The 16916-nt window shown below is 38.9% G+C and overlaps 1 long non-coding RNA gene across 1 annotated transcript; it reads right to left on the bottom strand.

Annotated features, from left to right (window-relative positions):
• Nucleotides 1-2739: 2739 nt before the first annotated feature.
• On the bottom strand, nt 2740-13136 carry LOC139611673 (uncharacterized). Its single transcript, XR_011686341.1, has 3 exons — nt 12907-13136; nt 9118-9302; nt 2740-4379 (listed from the first exon to the last, which is right to left on the bottom strand). It is a non-coding gene; the product is annotated as an uncharacterized lncRNA (long non-coding RNA).
• Nucleotides 13137-16916: the final 3780 nt, after the last annotated feature.

Genomic DNA, 16916 nt, shown 5'->3' with positions numbered 1-16916 from the left:
AAAAACGCACAACTGAACAGTATTCACTCACATTCAGTCATTTTAAGATGACTGTATCCTAAGATTACTGTTTGATATCTGCCGACGTCAAAAACTCAAAAGCTTCACCAAAAACGCACAACTGAACAGTATTCACTCACATTCAGTCATTTTAAGGTGACTGTATACTAAGATTACTGTTTGATATCTGCCGACGTCAAAAACTCAAAAGCTTCACCAAAAACGCAAAACCGAACACTATTCACTCACATTCAGTCATTTTAAGCTGACTGTATACTAAGATTACTGTTTGATGTCTGCCGACGTTAAAAACTCAAAAGCTTCACCATAAACGCACAACTGAACAGTATTCCGTCATCTGAGTCATTTTAAGATGACTGAATACTAAGATTACTGTTTATCTGCCGACGTCAAAAACTAAAAAGCTTCACCAAAAACGCACAACCGAACACTATTCACTCATATTCAGTCATTTTAAGATGACTGTATACTAAGATTACTGTTTGATATCTGCCGACGTCAAAAACTCAAAAGCTTTACCAAAAACGCACAACTGAACAGTATTCACTCACATTCAGTCATTTTAAACGGACTGTATCCTAAGATTACTGTTTGATATCTGCCGACGTCAAAAACTCACAAGCTTCACCAAAAACGCACAACTGAACAGTATTCAGTCATCTGAGTCATTTTAAGCTGACTGTATCCTAAGATTACTGTTTGATATCTGCCGACGTCAAAAACTCAAAAGCTTCACCAAAAACGCACAACTGATATTCAGTCATCTGAGTCATATTAAGATGACTGTATACAAAGATTACTGTTTGATATCTGCCGACGTCAAAAACTCAAAAGCTTTCCCAAAAACGCACATCTGAACAGTATTCACTCACATTCAGTCATTTTAAGATGACTGTATCCTAAGATTACTGTTTGATATCTGCCGACGTCAAAAACTCAAAAGCTTCACCAAAAACGCACAACTGAACAGTATTCACTCACATTCAGTCATTTTAAGATGACTGTATCCTAAGATTACTGTTTGATATCTGCCGACGTCAAAAACTCAAAAGCTTCACCAAAAACGCACAACTGAACAGTATTCACTCACATTCAGTCATTTTAAGCTGACTGTATACTAAGATTACTGTTTGATATCTGCCGACGTCAAAAACTCAAAAGCTTCACCAAAAACGCAAAACCGAACACTATTCACTCACATTCAATCATTTTAAGCTGACTGTATACTAACATGACTGTTTGATCTCTGCCGACGTCAAAAACTCAAAAGCTTCACCATAAACGCACAACTGAACAGTATTCCGTCATCTGAGTCATTTTAAGATGACTGAATACTAAGATTACTGTTTGATATCTGCCGACGTCAAAAACTAAAAAGCTTCACCAAAAACGCACAACCGAACACTATTCACTCATATTCAGTCATTTTAAGATGACTGTATACTAAGATTACTGTTTGATATCTGCCGACGTCAAAAACTCAAAAGCTTTACCAAAAACGCACAACTGAACAGTATTCACTCACATTCAGTCATTTTAAACGGACTGTATCCTAAGATTACTGTTTGATATCTGCCGACGTCAAAAACTCACAAGCTTCACCAAAAACGCACAACTGAACAGTATTCAGTCATCTGAGTCATTTTAAGCTGACTGTATCCTAAGATTACTGTTTGATATCTGCCGACGTCAAAAACTCAAAAGCTTCACCAAAAACGCACAACTGATATTCAGTCATCTGAGTCATATTAAGATGACTGTATACTAAGATTACTGTTTGATATCTGCCGACGTCAAAAACTCAAAAGCTTTCCCAAAAACGCACATCTGAACAGTATTCACTCACATTCAGTCATTTTAAGATGACTGTATCCTAAGATTACTGTTTGATATCTGCCGACGTCAAAAACTCAAAAGCTTCACCAAAAACGCACAACTGAACAGTATTCACTCACATTCAGTCATTTTAAGATGACTGTATCCTAAGATTACTGTTTGATATCTGCCGACGTCAAAAACTCAAAAGCTTCACCAAAAACGCACAACTGAACAGTATTCACTCACATTCAGTCATTTTAAGCTGACTGTATACTAAGATTACTGTTTGATATCTGCCGACGTCAAAAACTCAAAAGCTTCACCAAAAACGCAAAACCGAACACTATTCACTCACATTCAATCATTTTAAGCTGACTGTATACTAACATGACTGTTTGATCTCTGCCGACGTCAAAAACTCAAAAGCTTCACCATAAACGCACAACTGAACAGTATTCAGTCATCTGAGTCATTTTAAGATGACTGAATACTAAGATTACTGTTTGATATCTGCCGACGTCAAAAACTCAAAAGCTTCACCAAAAACGCACAACCGAACACTATTCACTCACATTCAGTCATTTTAAGCTGACTGTATCCTAAGATTACTGTTTGATATCTGCCGGCGTCAAAAACTCAAAAGCTTCACCAAAAACGCACAACTGAACAGTATTCAGTCATCTGAGTCATTTTAAGATGACTGTATCCTAAGATTACTGTTTGATATCTGCCGACGTCAAAAACTCAAAAGCTTCACCAAAAACGCACAACTGAACAGTATTCACTCATCTGAGTCATTTTAAGATGACTGTATACTAAGATGACTGTTTGATATCTGCCGACGTCAAAAACTCAAAAGCTTCACCAAAAACGCACAACTGATATTCAGTCATCTGAGTCATTTTAAGCTGACTGTATACTAAGATTACTGTTTGATATCTGCCGACGTCAAAAACTCAAAAGCTTTACCAAAAACGCACAACTGAACAGTATTCACTCACATTCAGTCATTTTAAACGGACTGTATCCTAAGATTACTGTTTGATATCTGCCGACGTCAAAAACTCAAAAGCTTCACCAAAAACGCACAACTGAACAGTATTCAGTCATCTGAGTCATTTTAAGCTGACTGTATACTAAGATTACTGTTTGATGTCTGCCGACGTCAAAAACTCAAAAGCTTCACCAAAAACGCACAACTGAACAGTATTCACTCACATTCAGTCATTTTAAGATGACTGTATACTAAGATTACTGTTTGATATCTGCCGACGTCAAAAACTCAAAAGCTTCACCAAAAACGCACAACTGATATTCACTCATCTGAGTCATTTTAAGCTGACTGTATACTAAGATTACTGTTTGATATCTGCCGACGTCAAAAACTCAAAAGCTTCACCAAAAACGCACAACTGAACAGTATTCACTCACATTCAGTCATTTTAAGATGACTGTATCCTAAGATTACTGTTTGATGTCTGCCGACGTCAAAAACTCAAAAGCTTCACCAAAAACGCACAACTGAACAGTATTCACTCATCTGAGTCTTTTTAAGCTGACTGTATCCTAAGATTACTGTTTGATATCTGCCGACGTCAAAAACTCAAAAGCTTCACCAAAAACGCACAACTGTTGATTCTGAACAGTATTACTCATATGAATCATTTTCTGTGCAATGAGACCTAAAAATATTGCTTTATACCTGCTGACCTCAGAGACTCAAACACATCACACAAATCACACAACCATTGATTCTGATCAGTATTCACTCACCTTCACTAATTTTCAGTTCACTGTCTCCTAAAACTAGTGCTTCTGTCCTGCAGATCTCAGAAACTGAAATACATCACACGAAACTAACAACTGTTGATTCTGATCTGTTTTCACTCATACTGTGTGATTTTCTGTTCACTTTCTCCTAAAAATAGTGCTTCACACCTGCAGACCTCAGAAACTAACAAACTGATGAACGTCATGATATGTTGAAGAAGATGCAGCAAAAGATTGTTTATAATGAATTCTATAAGCTTCTGTCTCAAAACATCACAAAGTATTATGGAGCAAAACTGTAGTCAGACCCCCACACAAACCATCGCAGCAGATCATCATTTCTAGTTCAACACCGATCCACACCAGAACCAGAACCCATGACATGGTCAACGTCACAAAGAGTGAGGCAGATGTCTATACAGCATGTAGGCATGTTCCTCTGTGCGTGTGTGTCTGTGTCGACTGAATATGCAGCCCTACCTGTATGGGAAACAATGTGTCTACCTAAAAATATTGATGTTGAAGCATTTTCAATGTTGACATTAATTATGGCGAATTCAGCCCTACAAAAGCTTCTATCCAATCAGTCTTACCTTAAAAAATTGACCACAAAGGTTTGGGTTGACTCTTCTGGCCTGTCCTCCCTGGCATCGACAATGTTAGAAAGCAATGTCCAGCTCTCACCCAGTATGTCAAAAATCCATCTAGGTCTTCACTGTCCTCTTGACTTCCTCCTGCATGCTGATGTCATTATGTTCTCCCTCTGCTTGCTTAATACAACAGCACAACCACAGAAAACAAACACAGTAATGTCATCTCTGAGTCCTAATTCTTACAAATTTCATCTTACTCTTTTTCAGCAACTTATCTCCACTCCGCTTGCTCATGCTCATCTATGAATTAACTCTTCGATTAAGCAGCCTTTGAACTAATAACAGTGGTGGAGGTAGTATTCAGACCCTTTACTTCAGCAAAGGTACCAATACAGCAAATCCTCCATTGTAAATCCTGCATGAAAAATCCTGCCTTCGTAAAAGTACATGAGTATTAGCAGCAAAATGTAGTTAGATTACATCAGAAAAGTAATGGTTAGGTCCCTCTGACTGAGTGGCAGGAACCTAACCATTACTTAGTTGATTAATCTGAGAGGAAACATACACCTGTTTTCATCTTTTGGACTTTTTCTCTATTCTTTGATTTTTGTTGAGATGTATTGAAATGAAACCATGTGACAAGTTTACAGGGAAAAATCACTATTTAGTGGAGCTGTTAATAACTCATAGATATCTGAAATGTGACCCTGTCTGCACACTGCTTTTTGTAAAATGTCAGAGGCCAAAAAGCTTTGAAACCACAGGTTTAATCTCTAACTATGCATTGCATTTTAATGCTTGTTAAACTAACCTTTGTGTGAAATACTCATGTTAAAAATAACTATTACTAAAAATAACCATCGCCAGATGAGTGTATTGGAGTAAAAAGTACAATATTTCCCTCTGAACTTCAGTGAAAGTATACCATAGCATAAAATTATTAAAAAAAAATTATTTACAGTACCCAAAAGAGGTTAACCATGATGGACAGCACATTCTGTAACAGACCAGCAGGGGGATCCATACACTTTTTAACCTGTGCCAGAGAGTTGATGGAACCAAATTATTCATAATCAGAACTCTTCCTCTGTACAATATGTGAGGTAACAGCTACCCCCACTTGGCCAACCTTCCCTCCACCTTCTCCTCCACTTCCTTCCAGTTTTTCTGTACAGTCTGATCAGATCAGAACTAGTATGCCTTTTCTGATTGGAGGTCTTCAATGCCGCCTTTTCACAAGAGACATTGAGAGTGTACTGGTGACAAAGCTACTTGATTTCCACTTTCCCACAATCCCACCACTGCTTCAACAATGTAAAATCTCCTTTCCAAGTTCTAAAAACTTTCCAAAACTAGAATTTACACACAGTTGTATGCCTCCACCTGTCAGACTAATTTCAGATCACATCTTTGTTTTTCCAGAGTCATATAAAATATTAACCATTTGTGTGAAATTTTGTCATAATTGCTGTGTGAAGTCTTGAGTAATGCTAAAAAGTATTTTGTGAAGTCACAATACCCTTGACACTGACCACCAAAATCTAATCAGTTCTTTCGTACCAAATTTGAAGAAATAACTGTGTATGGTGAGGTCACCAAGACCTTGACCTTTGACCACAAAAATCTTATCAGTTCATCCTTGAGTCCAACTAAATGTTGGCACAACTTGAGTCCAACATTTAGTTGGACTCAAGTTGTGACTCAAGTTGGACTCAAATTTCAAGAAGTTCTGTCAAAGTGTTACTGAGATGAGTTTCTAAAATGTTAAATGTGCATCTAATAACAAACAAGTGTTCCAGTGCCAGTATGCAGACTTGTATTTCAGATTTGCAATAACACATTACACAACACTGTGGGAATGATCTGATCAGAACCCCAGTATCCTGCAGTATCCTACACCCTTTTAAAATATTGAACTGATGCTTAAAACAAAAAACAACAACAAAAAAAAACAACAAAAAAGAACCCAACTGTCTCATCTGGCCATAGAAAAATAGGAAAATAGTAAGCAAAAGTCGTAACAAGTATTAATCCCTGGCTGTCTGAACAAGTCCGTACGTGAACCTGCGGAAGGATCACTACCGTTTCTGAACACTCATGTGTTACTGTCTGTGCATTTCTCTCCATACATCATTTAACCTGTGAGCCTACACCAGCTGCTTTGTGGCACATTTTGAAGCAGCATGAGGCTCAGTGTGGCTAATGTCCAGCTCATTGTTCTCTGCACAGTTGAAATCTCCTCCAATTAAAAACTGTTCAGGACCACACTGACTTAAAATCACACAGAGCTCATTTAAATACTGATCTCTGTGCACTGTGTTGGGTGTGTAGATAGTCTCAGGCTCTGGATGCTCCTCCTGCTGCTGCTCTCTCAACCTGCCTACTACGCTATTCTTGGCCTGAAAGCCACTGGTGTTCATCTGCTTTCTCTTGAGAGCAGGGACTTTAAACACATTGTCATCCACCATCAGGTCCTCATCAGTGTCCCTTGCTACATCAGTGTAGCAAGTGTCCTTTGCTACTCTGTCTGCAGTGTTCAACACAGCCGGCTCTTGTCCTCCTAAGCTCTATCACAGCTGTTACTTTCTGGCTATGTCCACACTACTGTTCTCATTTTAAAATGCATCACTTTTGCTACATTTGTGCCTGGCATCCACACTACTCCTGAATTTTCTAAACGGAGACATTTGGAAATGATGCTGGCCCTGTGTTAGTTTGAAAACTCCAGCCATGCGTTTGTAGTCTGGATGGGCAAAACAGAGACCTCTGGAAACAATGATATAGACAACCACAGTCGCTCCCCGATTGGGTCTTATCAGCCTTGACTACCAGCTTTGTCTGGATGGAGATCGTTTTCATTTCTCTCCAGAAATGTTTTAAACTCTGTAAAAATCTGCTATGATTAATATTTTGTTTAACATGGTTTTCCCGCATAAAAGGTGAAAAAAAAAATCAAAAACTGGGGCTGTAAGCACATCTACACTCCTCATTGAAAAAATCTGGATCAGGCCTTATGCCCCACCCGCCACTGCTGCTTGCACTTGGTTTACAGGTGAAACAACAGAGCATATCAAGATGGTTAGTGGAGGAAACATCACAAAGTCTGAGCTGCATGTTTGTGCCTCAGTCATACCCAGACTCAGGAGTTTTTGAGTTTATTGTGATCAAAATTGGTTCCTGGAAGACATGTCAGAACTGTATGCGTAGCTCACTGATTACGTTGTTTGTTATCTTGTAACCGCGTCAGTAGCTGTGCTAGTGCTAACTAACACAGTGTCATCGGCTGTGCAAGTGCAAACTCTGGCCCTCTGTCCTGACAAGGTCTTGGGTTTATTTTGTCCGCCCCCTCATCTCCACAAGTTGACAGGATTGGTTCATACAGCTAATATGACCTATTAATCCCTGGCTGTCTGAATCTGTTTCTATGAGACTGTTATTGGTTCACAGTGACCCTTTAATTGGCTTTTTTGTCTGAGCAGTTGCTCAATTTGTGGTAAATGAAGACAGCTTTCCTTTTAGCTTTTTCTAACAATTGGCTATTGTTAGAAAGAGTGATGTCGTGTAAATAACACTGGGAGACATCGGACAAAATAGTTGAAAATATCTCTTTTATAGATGCTTGTTGAACAGTTGGTTTGATAAAGTTCTTATTAGCCTTTTACTTTTTATTGCACCTAAAATAACATAAAGTACAGCAATAGTGTACTTGAGTCAACTTTTCTTCACCTGGTTCTGTGTCCAGTGCAGCCTCTCTGCCCTGCTGTTTGTTCCGCGTGTTTGTATGTGTTTGTGTCTGTATCTCGTGCATGTCTGTACCTTGTGCAGAGAACAGAGAACAGAGAGCAGAGTTAAGAGCAGAGGAACAGTGCAACCGTAAATGATAAAATAGAAAAGAAATATATGTCTATTTTCTATTAATGTTTTGTGGTATTTTAAGTTAATGTTTATGTTGCGGCTGGCTGCCATAAATAAACCAATGTATGGGAAATGACGCGTTGACTTAAAATAGTCTATAGTATAATAGTAGACTCATCACTGCACCCCAAGCATGCGCACAGACAAACCTCTGATGGTGTTCAAGCACCTGCCTTTTTGGCATCTGATCAGATAAGTGCTCTTTTTACAATACTTTTTTTATTTATTTCTCCTTTTCTAAGTTAATATTTAAGTAATTAAATTTGTCTCGTGGCATCAGTTCTCATCTAAAAAACATGCTGAATTGACCAATGACTGTGTTTCAGCTTCCCTCGTCACAGTCTCCACAGTTAACCTACACAGACTGAGAGGACCGCAGAGCAGCTCTTTTCACTGACCTACCTTCACCGGTGACAACCAAGTAACGAGTGTTTGTCCTAAGCCTTGGTATTGTTTGTCACTGTTGTGAAATTAAACTACTATTAAAACAGCTCAATACAGACCAATAGCAACATAATGCTCCCTTTCCAGGGGTACACAGTGTGTTCCTTGTACAGTACACAGAATACAATGAGCCTAATTGTTGCTGCATTCTAGTTTGGAAGGTAGATTGGTTGGTTTATCATTATTTTATATAGTTAGAGACCAGCTTTTTTCAGTTTTACATCAACAAATCTTTATTTGTTGAGACTGAATTATTATTTTATAGACAAATCTATACACGTGAAAATGCCCTAAAACACAGTGTGTCATTGTTTTCTTTGGTGTTGCCTGTTCTTGTGATAAATGTAGAAAAGTACTAAAGACCATTGTCTCTGTGCAAATTGATAATTTTATCTGCAAGTGTAGAGTATTGAAATGAATAAATATGAAAGTAACTTTATTTAATTTAATAATTATGAGAGGAATGTCCCCTTTTCCCCTTGAGCACCTACCCCTCAAAATGTCTGTGCATGGGCCTGCTGCAGCCCTACAAAAGATTCCATCAAATCAGTCTTACCTTAAAAAATTGAGGTTTGGGTTCGGGTTGATTCTTCTGGGCTCTCCTCCTTGACGTACACGATGTTGGAAGGCAATGTCCGTCTATCACCCAGGATGTCACAAATGTCCTTCAAAGGTCCTGCCTGCTCACTGTGTCCTCTTGACCTCCTCCTGCCTGCTGACTGTCATTATGGCCTCCCTCTGCTTCAACAGTACATAAATGTAAAACTCACATCACCCATACTTTCCTGTTCAGTTTGAAACCTGCAGGACAGCCACAGAAAATACACACTGCATTATCATCTCTGAGTCCTAATTCTTACAAGTGTCTTCTGAAAGTAACAGTTAGGTCCATCTGACTAATGTATTATTGTATATGACATCATCAGATGATTAATACTGAAGCATCAGTTTTCAGCAGCATGTTACTCTTTGAACTACTTTATATAGAGTTTTATATAAAGGGTCACCAGATAAATCTGAAGGGTTATCAGATGATAATTTGGAGAGGAAAGAAGAAAGAATAATACCAATACATAGATCTGATACATACATAGACCATCTCAGAGCTTTAGAGGGAAAATCACTATTTGGTGGCACTCATAGGCCCTGTTAAAACCTGGGATTAACATCCATCTCTGGTGATCCAATCACACCCAGACAGCTCTAAGTAGAGTTGTGACTGTACCCAGGACATATTGAGGACACATTTGAGATCCGATCACCCAGACCAAAGGCTCTGGGCCACATGGCCACATTCTTTTAGCAGTGTGAATGCAAATGCATCCATTGCCACTCAGATAACACATGGTTAGACATAGAACAAATATTATGTGTTAAGTCTCATACTTGAGACTCATACTTGAGACTTAACACCAACAATATCAGCGACTCTGACAGCCTGGTGGAAATTCCACCAAATCACAAACTCTGTCCTTACACCATCTAACCTCACCCCAATATGGAATAATCCAGACTTTCTTATCAATAAAGCACCACTTAACTTCTGCACCTGGGCTGAAAAAGGAATCACACACCTCAAGCATATCTTCCATAATAATAAACTGGCTTCATTCAATCATCTGACCCAATTGGACACTTCGCTCTCTAAATGCAGGTCTACTTGTGGTTCCCAGAGTTTGTAATAGCAAAATGGGGGGTGGAGCCTTCAGCTATCAGGCCCCTCTCCTGTGGAACCAGCTCCCTGTGTGGGTTCAGGAGGCCGACACCCTCTCTACCTTTGAGATCAGGCTTAAAACTGTCCTGTTTGGTAAAGCTTATAGTTAGGGCTGGCTTGTGGTTCAGGGCAGGCTGTCCTGAACCATCCCTTAGTTATGCTGCTATAGAGCTAGACTGCTGGGGGATTTCCATGATGCACTGGGCTCTCTCTCTCTCTCTCTCTTGACTACTTTATGCCATTAACTTTTTAACTTTTTTTAACGTTTTTTTTTCCTCTCCTCCGTAGTTTGTGCTTCTCCTCTCTCTCCCTCTCTCTGTCCTCATTCTGCAGGTATCTCTGCCTCTGGAGCAGCAGGATCCAGGTCCACCACTACTCATCATTACTATTAACCACTGTAATCTGTCATTATTATTGATCACACCATTACCTATACAGCTGTTCCTGGTCTCTCTCTCTCTCTCTCTCTTTTCCCCTCTCTCCTCCCCCCACTCCCCCTTTTTTTCTCCTCCTAAACCCAACCAGTCGAGGCAGATGGCCGCCCACCCTGAGCCTGGTTCTGTTGGAGGTTTCTTGCTGTTAAAAGGAGTTTTTCCTCCCCCCCTGTCGCCAAGCACTTGCTCTTTGTGGGAATTCTTGGGTTTTTCTCTGTAACAAAGTAAGGTCTTGACTTTACCCTGTAAAGTGCCTTGAGATAATGTATATTGTGATTTGGCTCTATACAAATAAAATTGAATCAAATTGACTCTGACCAGTATGGCAAGTATGGCATCGAGAGTGACCACTTCTTAGAATACTTACAACTTAAATCCTGTATACAAGCAAAATGTAACATAACAGCCTGTAATCTGGAACTCTCATTCTCAACTTATTCTCTAGTCTCCATACATATGTACTCCATACAACTCACTACCTTGGGCAAAAAATATTTAGAATGGGATTCACTTCTGAAATTTGTACCAATTGCACCCAAACAGGCCAGAAACCTACATGGCACCTGGCACTGCACACCCATTCACCAATTTTGGAAAAAAAGTCATACGATCACTATCTGCCATCTTTGGCTGCCACATTCCACTTTCCCCCTCACTCTGCTTATTAGGAGACATGTCAGCTATCAACATTAACACAACAAACAGCAGAACCCTCCTCATTGCCCTAGCTATCGCCAAGAAGACTATCCTCATGAACTTGAAATGAAGGAACACCACAACACTCTGGAAAAACGTACTCTGGAATATATCTCTCTAGAATATTCATCAACTCACAATAACAGCCCGATATCAGAACCATACCCCACATAGCAACCCTTCATTAATTTTCTACACTACTGAGTTCTTCCTCCGTTCATTATCTACGTCATTATCATTATCACTGTTCATACTTATTCTTGTTATTACTATTACGATCACTATTATGATTATTATTACTTCTCTATTTGATGGTTCCTTTATTTATTCTGTTTTTTCTTTCTTTTTTTGTCCACCAACTTCCGGCGTGGTTTCTATATACACACTCCAACAATTAAGTTGCTATCCTTTTTTTCTCTTTACTATTTTTTTTTTTAACATTATAACTACTATTATTATTGTTATGTACAGAATCCATAGGCTTACTCTCTCAGTTTTCTGTGTAATCATGTATACCACCATTACTATCATACTTCAATTTTTTATTCATTTATTTTTATCCATTTTGTATTCCTGGGTTTGCTTTAGTACATTCTATTCTCTTATTTCATTATTATTAATATTACTATTATTTCATCATTATTAATATTACCATTACTATCACTACAATTATTATTAATTTCTTATTTCTGTTATTATATTATTTTGAAATATTATTAATTCATTTATTTATCCATTCACTTTTTGTTATTGTTAATATCTATTTATTTACTCAATTTATTTTATTTATTAAGGGAAAGGATCCCACATCTCTCACGTCTTTTAATACAATACATTAGATTAGGGTTAAAAAAAAAAAGAAATACAAAAGTATTATAACTTCAAAAGACAAACTGAACCACCACTGCCATTGATAAACTCTATGGCCTTGTTCATTACCTGCCAAAAACATGCATCTTACAAGTAGACAGATGTAAAATGAACAAATGAGCAAATGAACACTTATGTATTTAGCCAATCAGACAGACGGAGGAGCTGGGCAATCATCGGCTCTGCACAGCTCAAATGAGATAAGCCTTAAGCCACTTGACAGAGTCAAATATTCTGGTTTCATTGTGAAACTGTGGCGGCACAACTGAGTAGGCAGTCTTTTAGTGTGGCCACACGTTTGCGTTCACATTGCTAAAAGAATGTGGCCACAGACATGATCTGATGTAGTCTCAGTGCCTCTTGCGTGCGTTACCTGTCCACCTGTGATCGGATCACCCCATCTCCACAACAAAATCCACCAGTCTCACTGCGCACAACTGATCACCCATATTTGAAAGGATACACTATCAGTTAGCCAACATTAGCTAGCTAAACTGTAACTTCGGGCAAAAATTAACTAGCTAACATTAGCACTCCTCCACAAATACTTGACATAATCAAATTCAGATTCTCTGGTGCTGAGAAAGTAAAGTGTCTTAAACAAGCAAGATCGTTAACCACTGCTACTTACATTTACTTCCATCACACAGACGGTGATACAACACGGTGCATGGATGCGAGTGCTTTGCAGGGCATGTGGTTGCAGGATGCTCTGAAGGGAGTAAGGCGGGCAGATCAAAGAGGCGGCGCGAGGTTTTGATGTGGGAGAGAGAGACTAACCGTCCACATTAAGAAAAAGTGTGACCCAGGGGCGTCTGGCGGCGGCGATTCTTTGATGTGGGAGAAACAGAGGAGACGTATCATCCAAATTAAGAAAAGGTATGAAAATATCCTGAAAGAGAGTGGTCGCTGGGTAGCTGAGTGGTTAGTGCATATAACATGTGAAGCGATCTTTTCATCAGCGGAGTCACCGGTTCGACTCCCGACACCCCAACTCTTTCGTTCATGTCATTACGTCTCCTTTTGCCCCTTTCCTGTCACTCTCTCCTGTCCTATCTAATAAAAGCAAAAATGTCCCCAGAATTTCGTAAAATGAAAACATTCTTCCTGTCCATCACAGTCAGAGGGTGTACCCCGCCCTCGCGCAATATCAGCTGGGATTGGCTCCAACGCCCCCACCCCCGTGACCGGGCCTCTGATAAGCGGCATGGAAAATGAATGAAAAAAATTAATGAATGAAGTTTTCAAAAGTTCATTTTTGCATTACCTAACATTCAATGTGTATTTAGTAAAGCCATGTTTCCTTGTTAAACTAATGCGTTCTCTCTCTTCCCTTGCCTTTCCAAATGGTCGTTTCAATGAGAGATGCAAAAATACAGTTAGAAAAAGTAATGATGACGTTGCTGCTCCATAGACACTCGAGACATGACAGCAGCAGAGAGTTATTCAGACCATCGGGAAAGTGACAAATCAATTATTGTAATTTAATTTATATAATTAGACCCATGTTGCTCTGTGTCTCTATAGTTCTGAAACTGTCTCGTGATTCAATAACAGGTTTTTAGGTTAGTATGCCTTTACGAAAATGATGAATGTAATTGTGCTTCAACACTGAAATCTAGTGATATAATTTTGCATTTTTGGTTAGCATAATTAAAGAATATATGCTGAATATGCTTCCGGTCCATTAAGTCGGAACATCAGAGCACAGTTTGTATGGAGAGCGGAATGACATGCAGGGAAGAGTCGGGCCGGTAGAGAATCGAACCGGTGATTGCCTGCTAAGCCTGTCTTGCGCTCACGTGGTACGCGCCCGAACCAACGGGCCGCCGTGTACATTGTAATTTTTTGACCCAGACAAAGTGAAATACAAAACATGAAGTGAATACTGGTCAGGATCAACAGTTGTTTGATTTGTGTTAAGTATTTGACTTTCTCAGGTCGGCAGGAATGAATCCCTGCTTTTAGATCACATTGCACAGAAAAAAATTCAGAATGACTGAATACTGTTCTGAAACAACAGTTATGCGATCTTTGTAGAACTTTTCTGTTTCTGAGGTCGGATGGAATGGCTCCCTTATTTCAGGTCACATTGCACAGAAAATGACTTAGATTGAGTTATTTCAAATTGCACAGAAAATGACTTAGATTGAGTGAACACTGATCAGAAACAACAGATATGCGGTGTTTGGGAAACTTTTCAGTTTCTGAGGTAGGCATGTATGATTGTCTGCTTTTGGCTCATATTGCACAGAAAATTACTTAGATTGAGTGGACACTGATCAGAAACACCAGTTATGCGATCTTTGTGAGACTTTTCAGTTTTTGTGGTCGGGCATGTATGTAGAACTCCTCTTATTTCAAATTGCACAGAAAATGACTCAGATTGAGTGAACACTGATCAGTATCACCAGTTATGCGATCTTTGGGAAACTTTTCAGTTTCTGAGGTCGGCATGCATGTCGTACTACTTTGATGTCAAATTGCACAGAAAATGACTTAGATTGAGTGAATACTGTACAGAAACACCAGTTATGCGATCTTTGTGAAACTTTTCAGTTTCTGTGGTCGGCATGCATGATTGTCTGCTTTTGGCTCATATTGCACAGAAAATGACTTAGATTGAGTGAATACTGTACAGAAACAACAGATATGCGGTGTTTGGGAAACTTTTCAGTTTCTGAGGTCGGCATGTATGTCGTAATACTCTTAGGTCACATTGCACAGAAAATGACTTAGATTGAGTGAACATTAATCAGAAACAACAGATATGCGGTGTTTGGGAAACTTTTCAGTTTCTGAGGTCGGGCATGTATGTAGAACTCCTCTTATTTCAAATTGCACAGAAAATGACTCAGATTGAGTGAATACTGTACAGAAACACCAGTTATGCGATCTTTGTGAAACTTTTCAGTTTCTGAGGTCGGGCATGTATGTAGAACTCCTTTTATTTCAAATTGCACAGAAAATAACTTAGATTGAGTGAACACTGATCAGAAACAACAGATATGCGATCTTTGTGAAACTTTTCAGTTTCTGTGGTCGGCATGCATGATTGTCTGCTTTTGGCTCATATTGCACAGAAAATGACTTAGATTGAGTGAACACATCAGTATCACCAGTTATGCGATCTTTGTGAGACTTTTCAGTTTTTGTGGTCGGGCATGTATGTAGAACTCCTCTTATTTCAAATTGCACAGAAAATGACTTAGATTGAGTGAACACTGATCAGAAACACCAGTTATGCGATCTTTGGGAAACTTTTCAGTTTCTGTGGTCGGCATGCATGATTGTCTGCTTTTGGCTCATATTGCACAGAAAATGACTTAGATTGAGTGAACACTGATCAGAAACAACAGATATGCGGTGTTTGGGAAACTTTTCAGTTTCTGAGCTCGGCATGTATGTAGAACTCCTTTTATTTCAAATTGCACAGAAAATAACTTAGATTGAGTGAACACTGATCAGAAACAACAGATATGCGGTGTTTGGGAAACTTTTCAGTTTCTGAGGTCGGCATGTATGTCGTACTACTCTTAGGTCACATTGCACAGAAAATGACTTAGATTGAGTGAACACTGACCAGTATCACCAGTTATGCGATCTTTGTGAAACTTTTCAGTTTCTGTGGTCGGCATGTATGTAGAACTCCTCTTATTTCAAATTGCACAGAAAATGACTTAGATTGAGTGAACACTGATCAGAAACACCAGTTATGCGATCTTTGGGAAACTTTTCAGTTTCTGAGGTCGGCATGTATGTAGAACTCCTCTTATTTCAAATTGCACAGAAAATGACTCAGATTGAGTGAATACTGTACAGAAACACCAGTTATGCGATCTTTGGGAAACTTTTCAGTTTCTGTGGTCGGCATGCATGATTGTCTGCTTTTGGCTCATATTGCACAGAAAATGACTTAGATTGAGTGAACACTGATCAGAAACAACAGATATGCGGTGTTTGGGAAACTTTTCAGTTTCTGTGGTCGGGCATGTATGTAGAACTCCTCTTATTTCAAATTGCACAGAAAATGACTTAGATTGAGTGAACACTGATCAGAAACAACAGATATGCGGTGTTTGGGAAACTTTTCAGTTTCTGTGGTCGGGCATGTATGTAGAACTCCTCTTATTTCAAATTGCACAGAAAATAACTTAGATTGAGTGAACACTGATCAGAAACAACAGATATGCGGTGTTTGGGAAACTTTTCAGTTTCTGTGGTCGGGCATGTATGTAGAACTCCTCTTATTTCAAATTGCAGAGAAAATGACTCAGATTGAGTGAATACTGTACAGAAACACCAGTTATGCGATCTTTGTGAAACTTTTCAGTTTCTGAGGTCGGGCATGTATGTAGAACTCCTTTTATTTCAAATTGCACAGAAAATAACTTAGATTGAGTGAACACTGATCAGAAACAACAGATATGCGATCTTTGTGAAACTTTTCAGTTTCTGTGGTCGGCATGCATGATTGTCTGCTTTTGGCTCATATTGCAAAGAAAATGACTTAGATTGAGTGAACACTGATCAGAAACAACAGATATGCGGTGTTTGGGAAACTTTTCAGTTTCTGAGCTCGGCATGTATGTAGAACTCCTTTTATTTCAAATTGCACAGAAAATAACTTAGATTGAGTGA

This window comes from Trachinotus anak, unplaced genomic scaffold, assembly GCF_046630095.1.
Source record: "Trachinotus anak isolate AG129_WGS33_773 ecotype Australia unplaced genomic scaffold, CSIRO_AGI_Tana_v1 ptg000028l, whole genome shotgun sequence".
Taxonomy (NCBI): Eukaryota; Metazoa; Chordata; class Actinopteri; order Carangiformes; family Carangidae; genus Trachinotus; species Trachinotus anak.
This window is presented reverse-complemented; position numbering and strand designations above follow the sequence as displayed.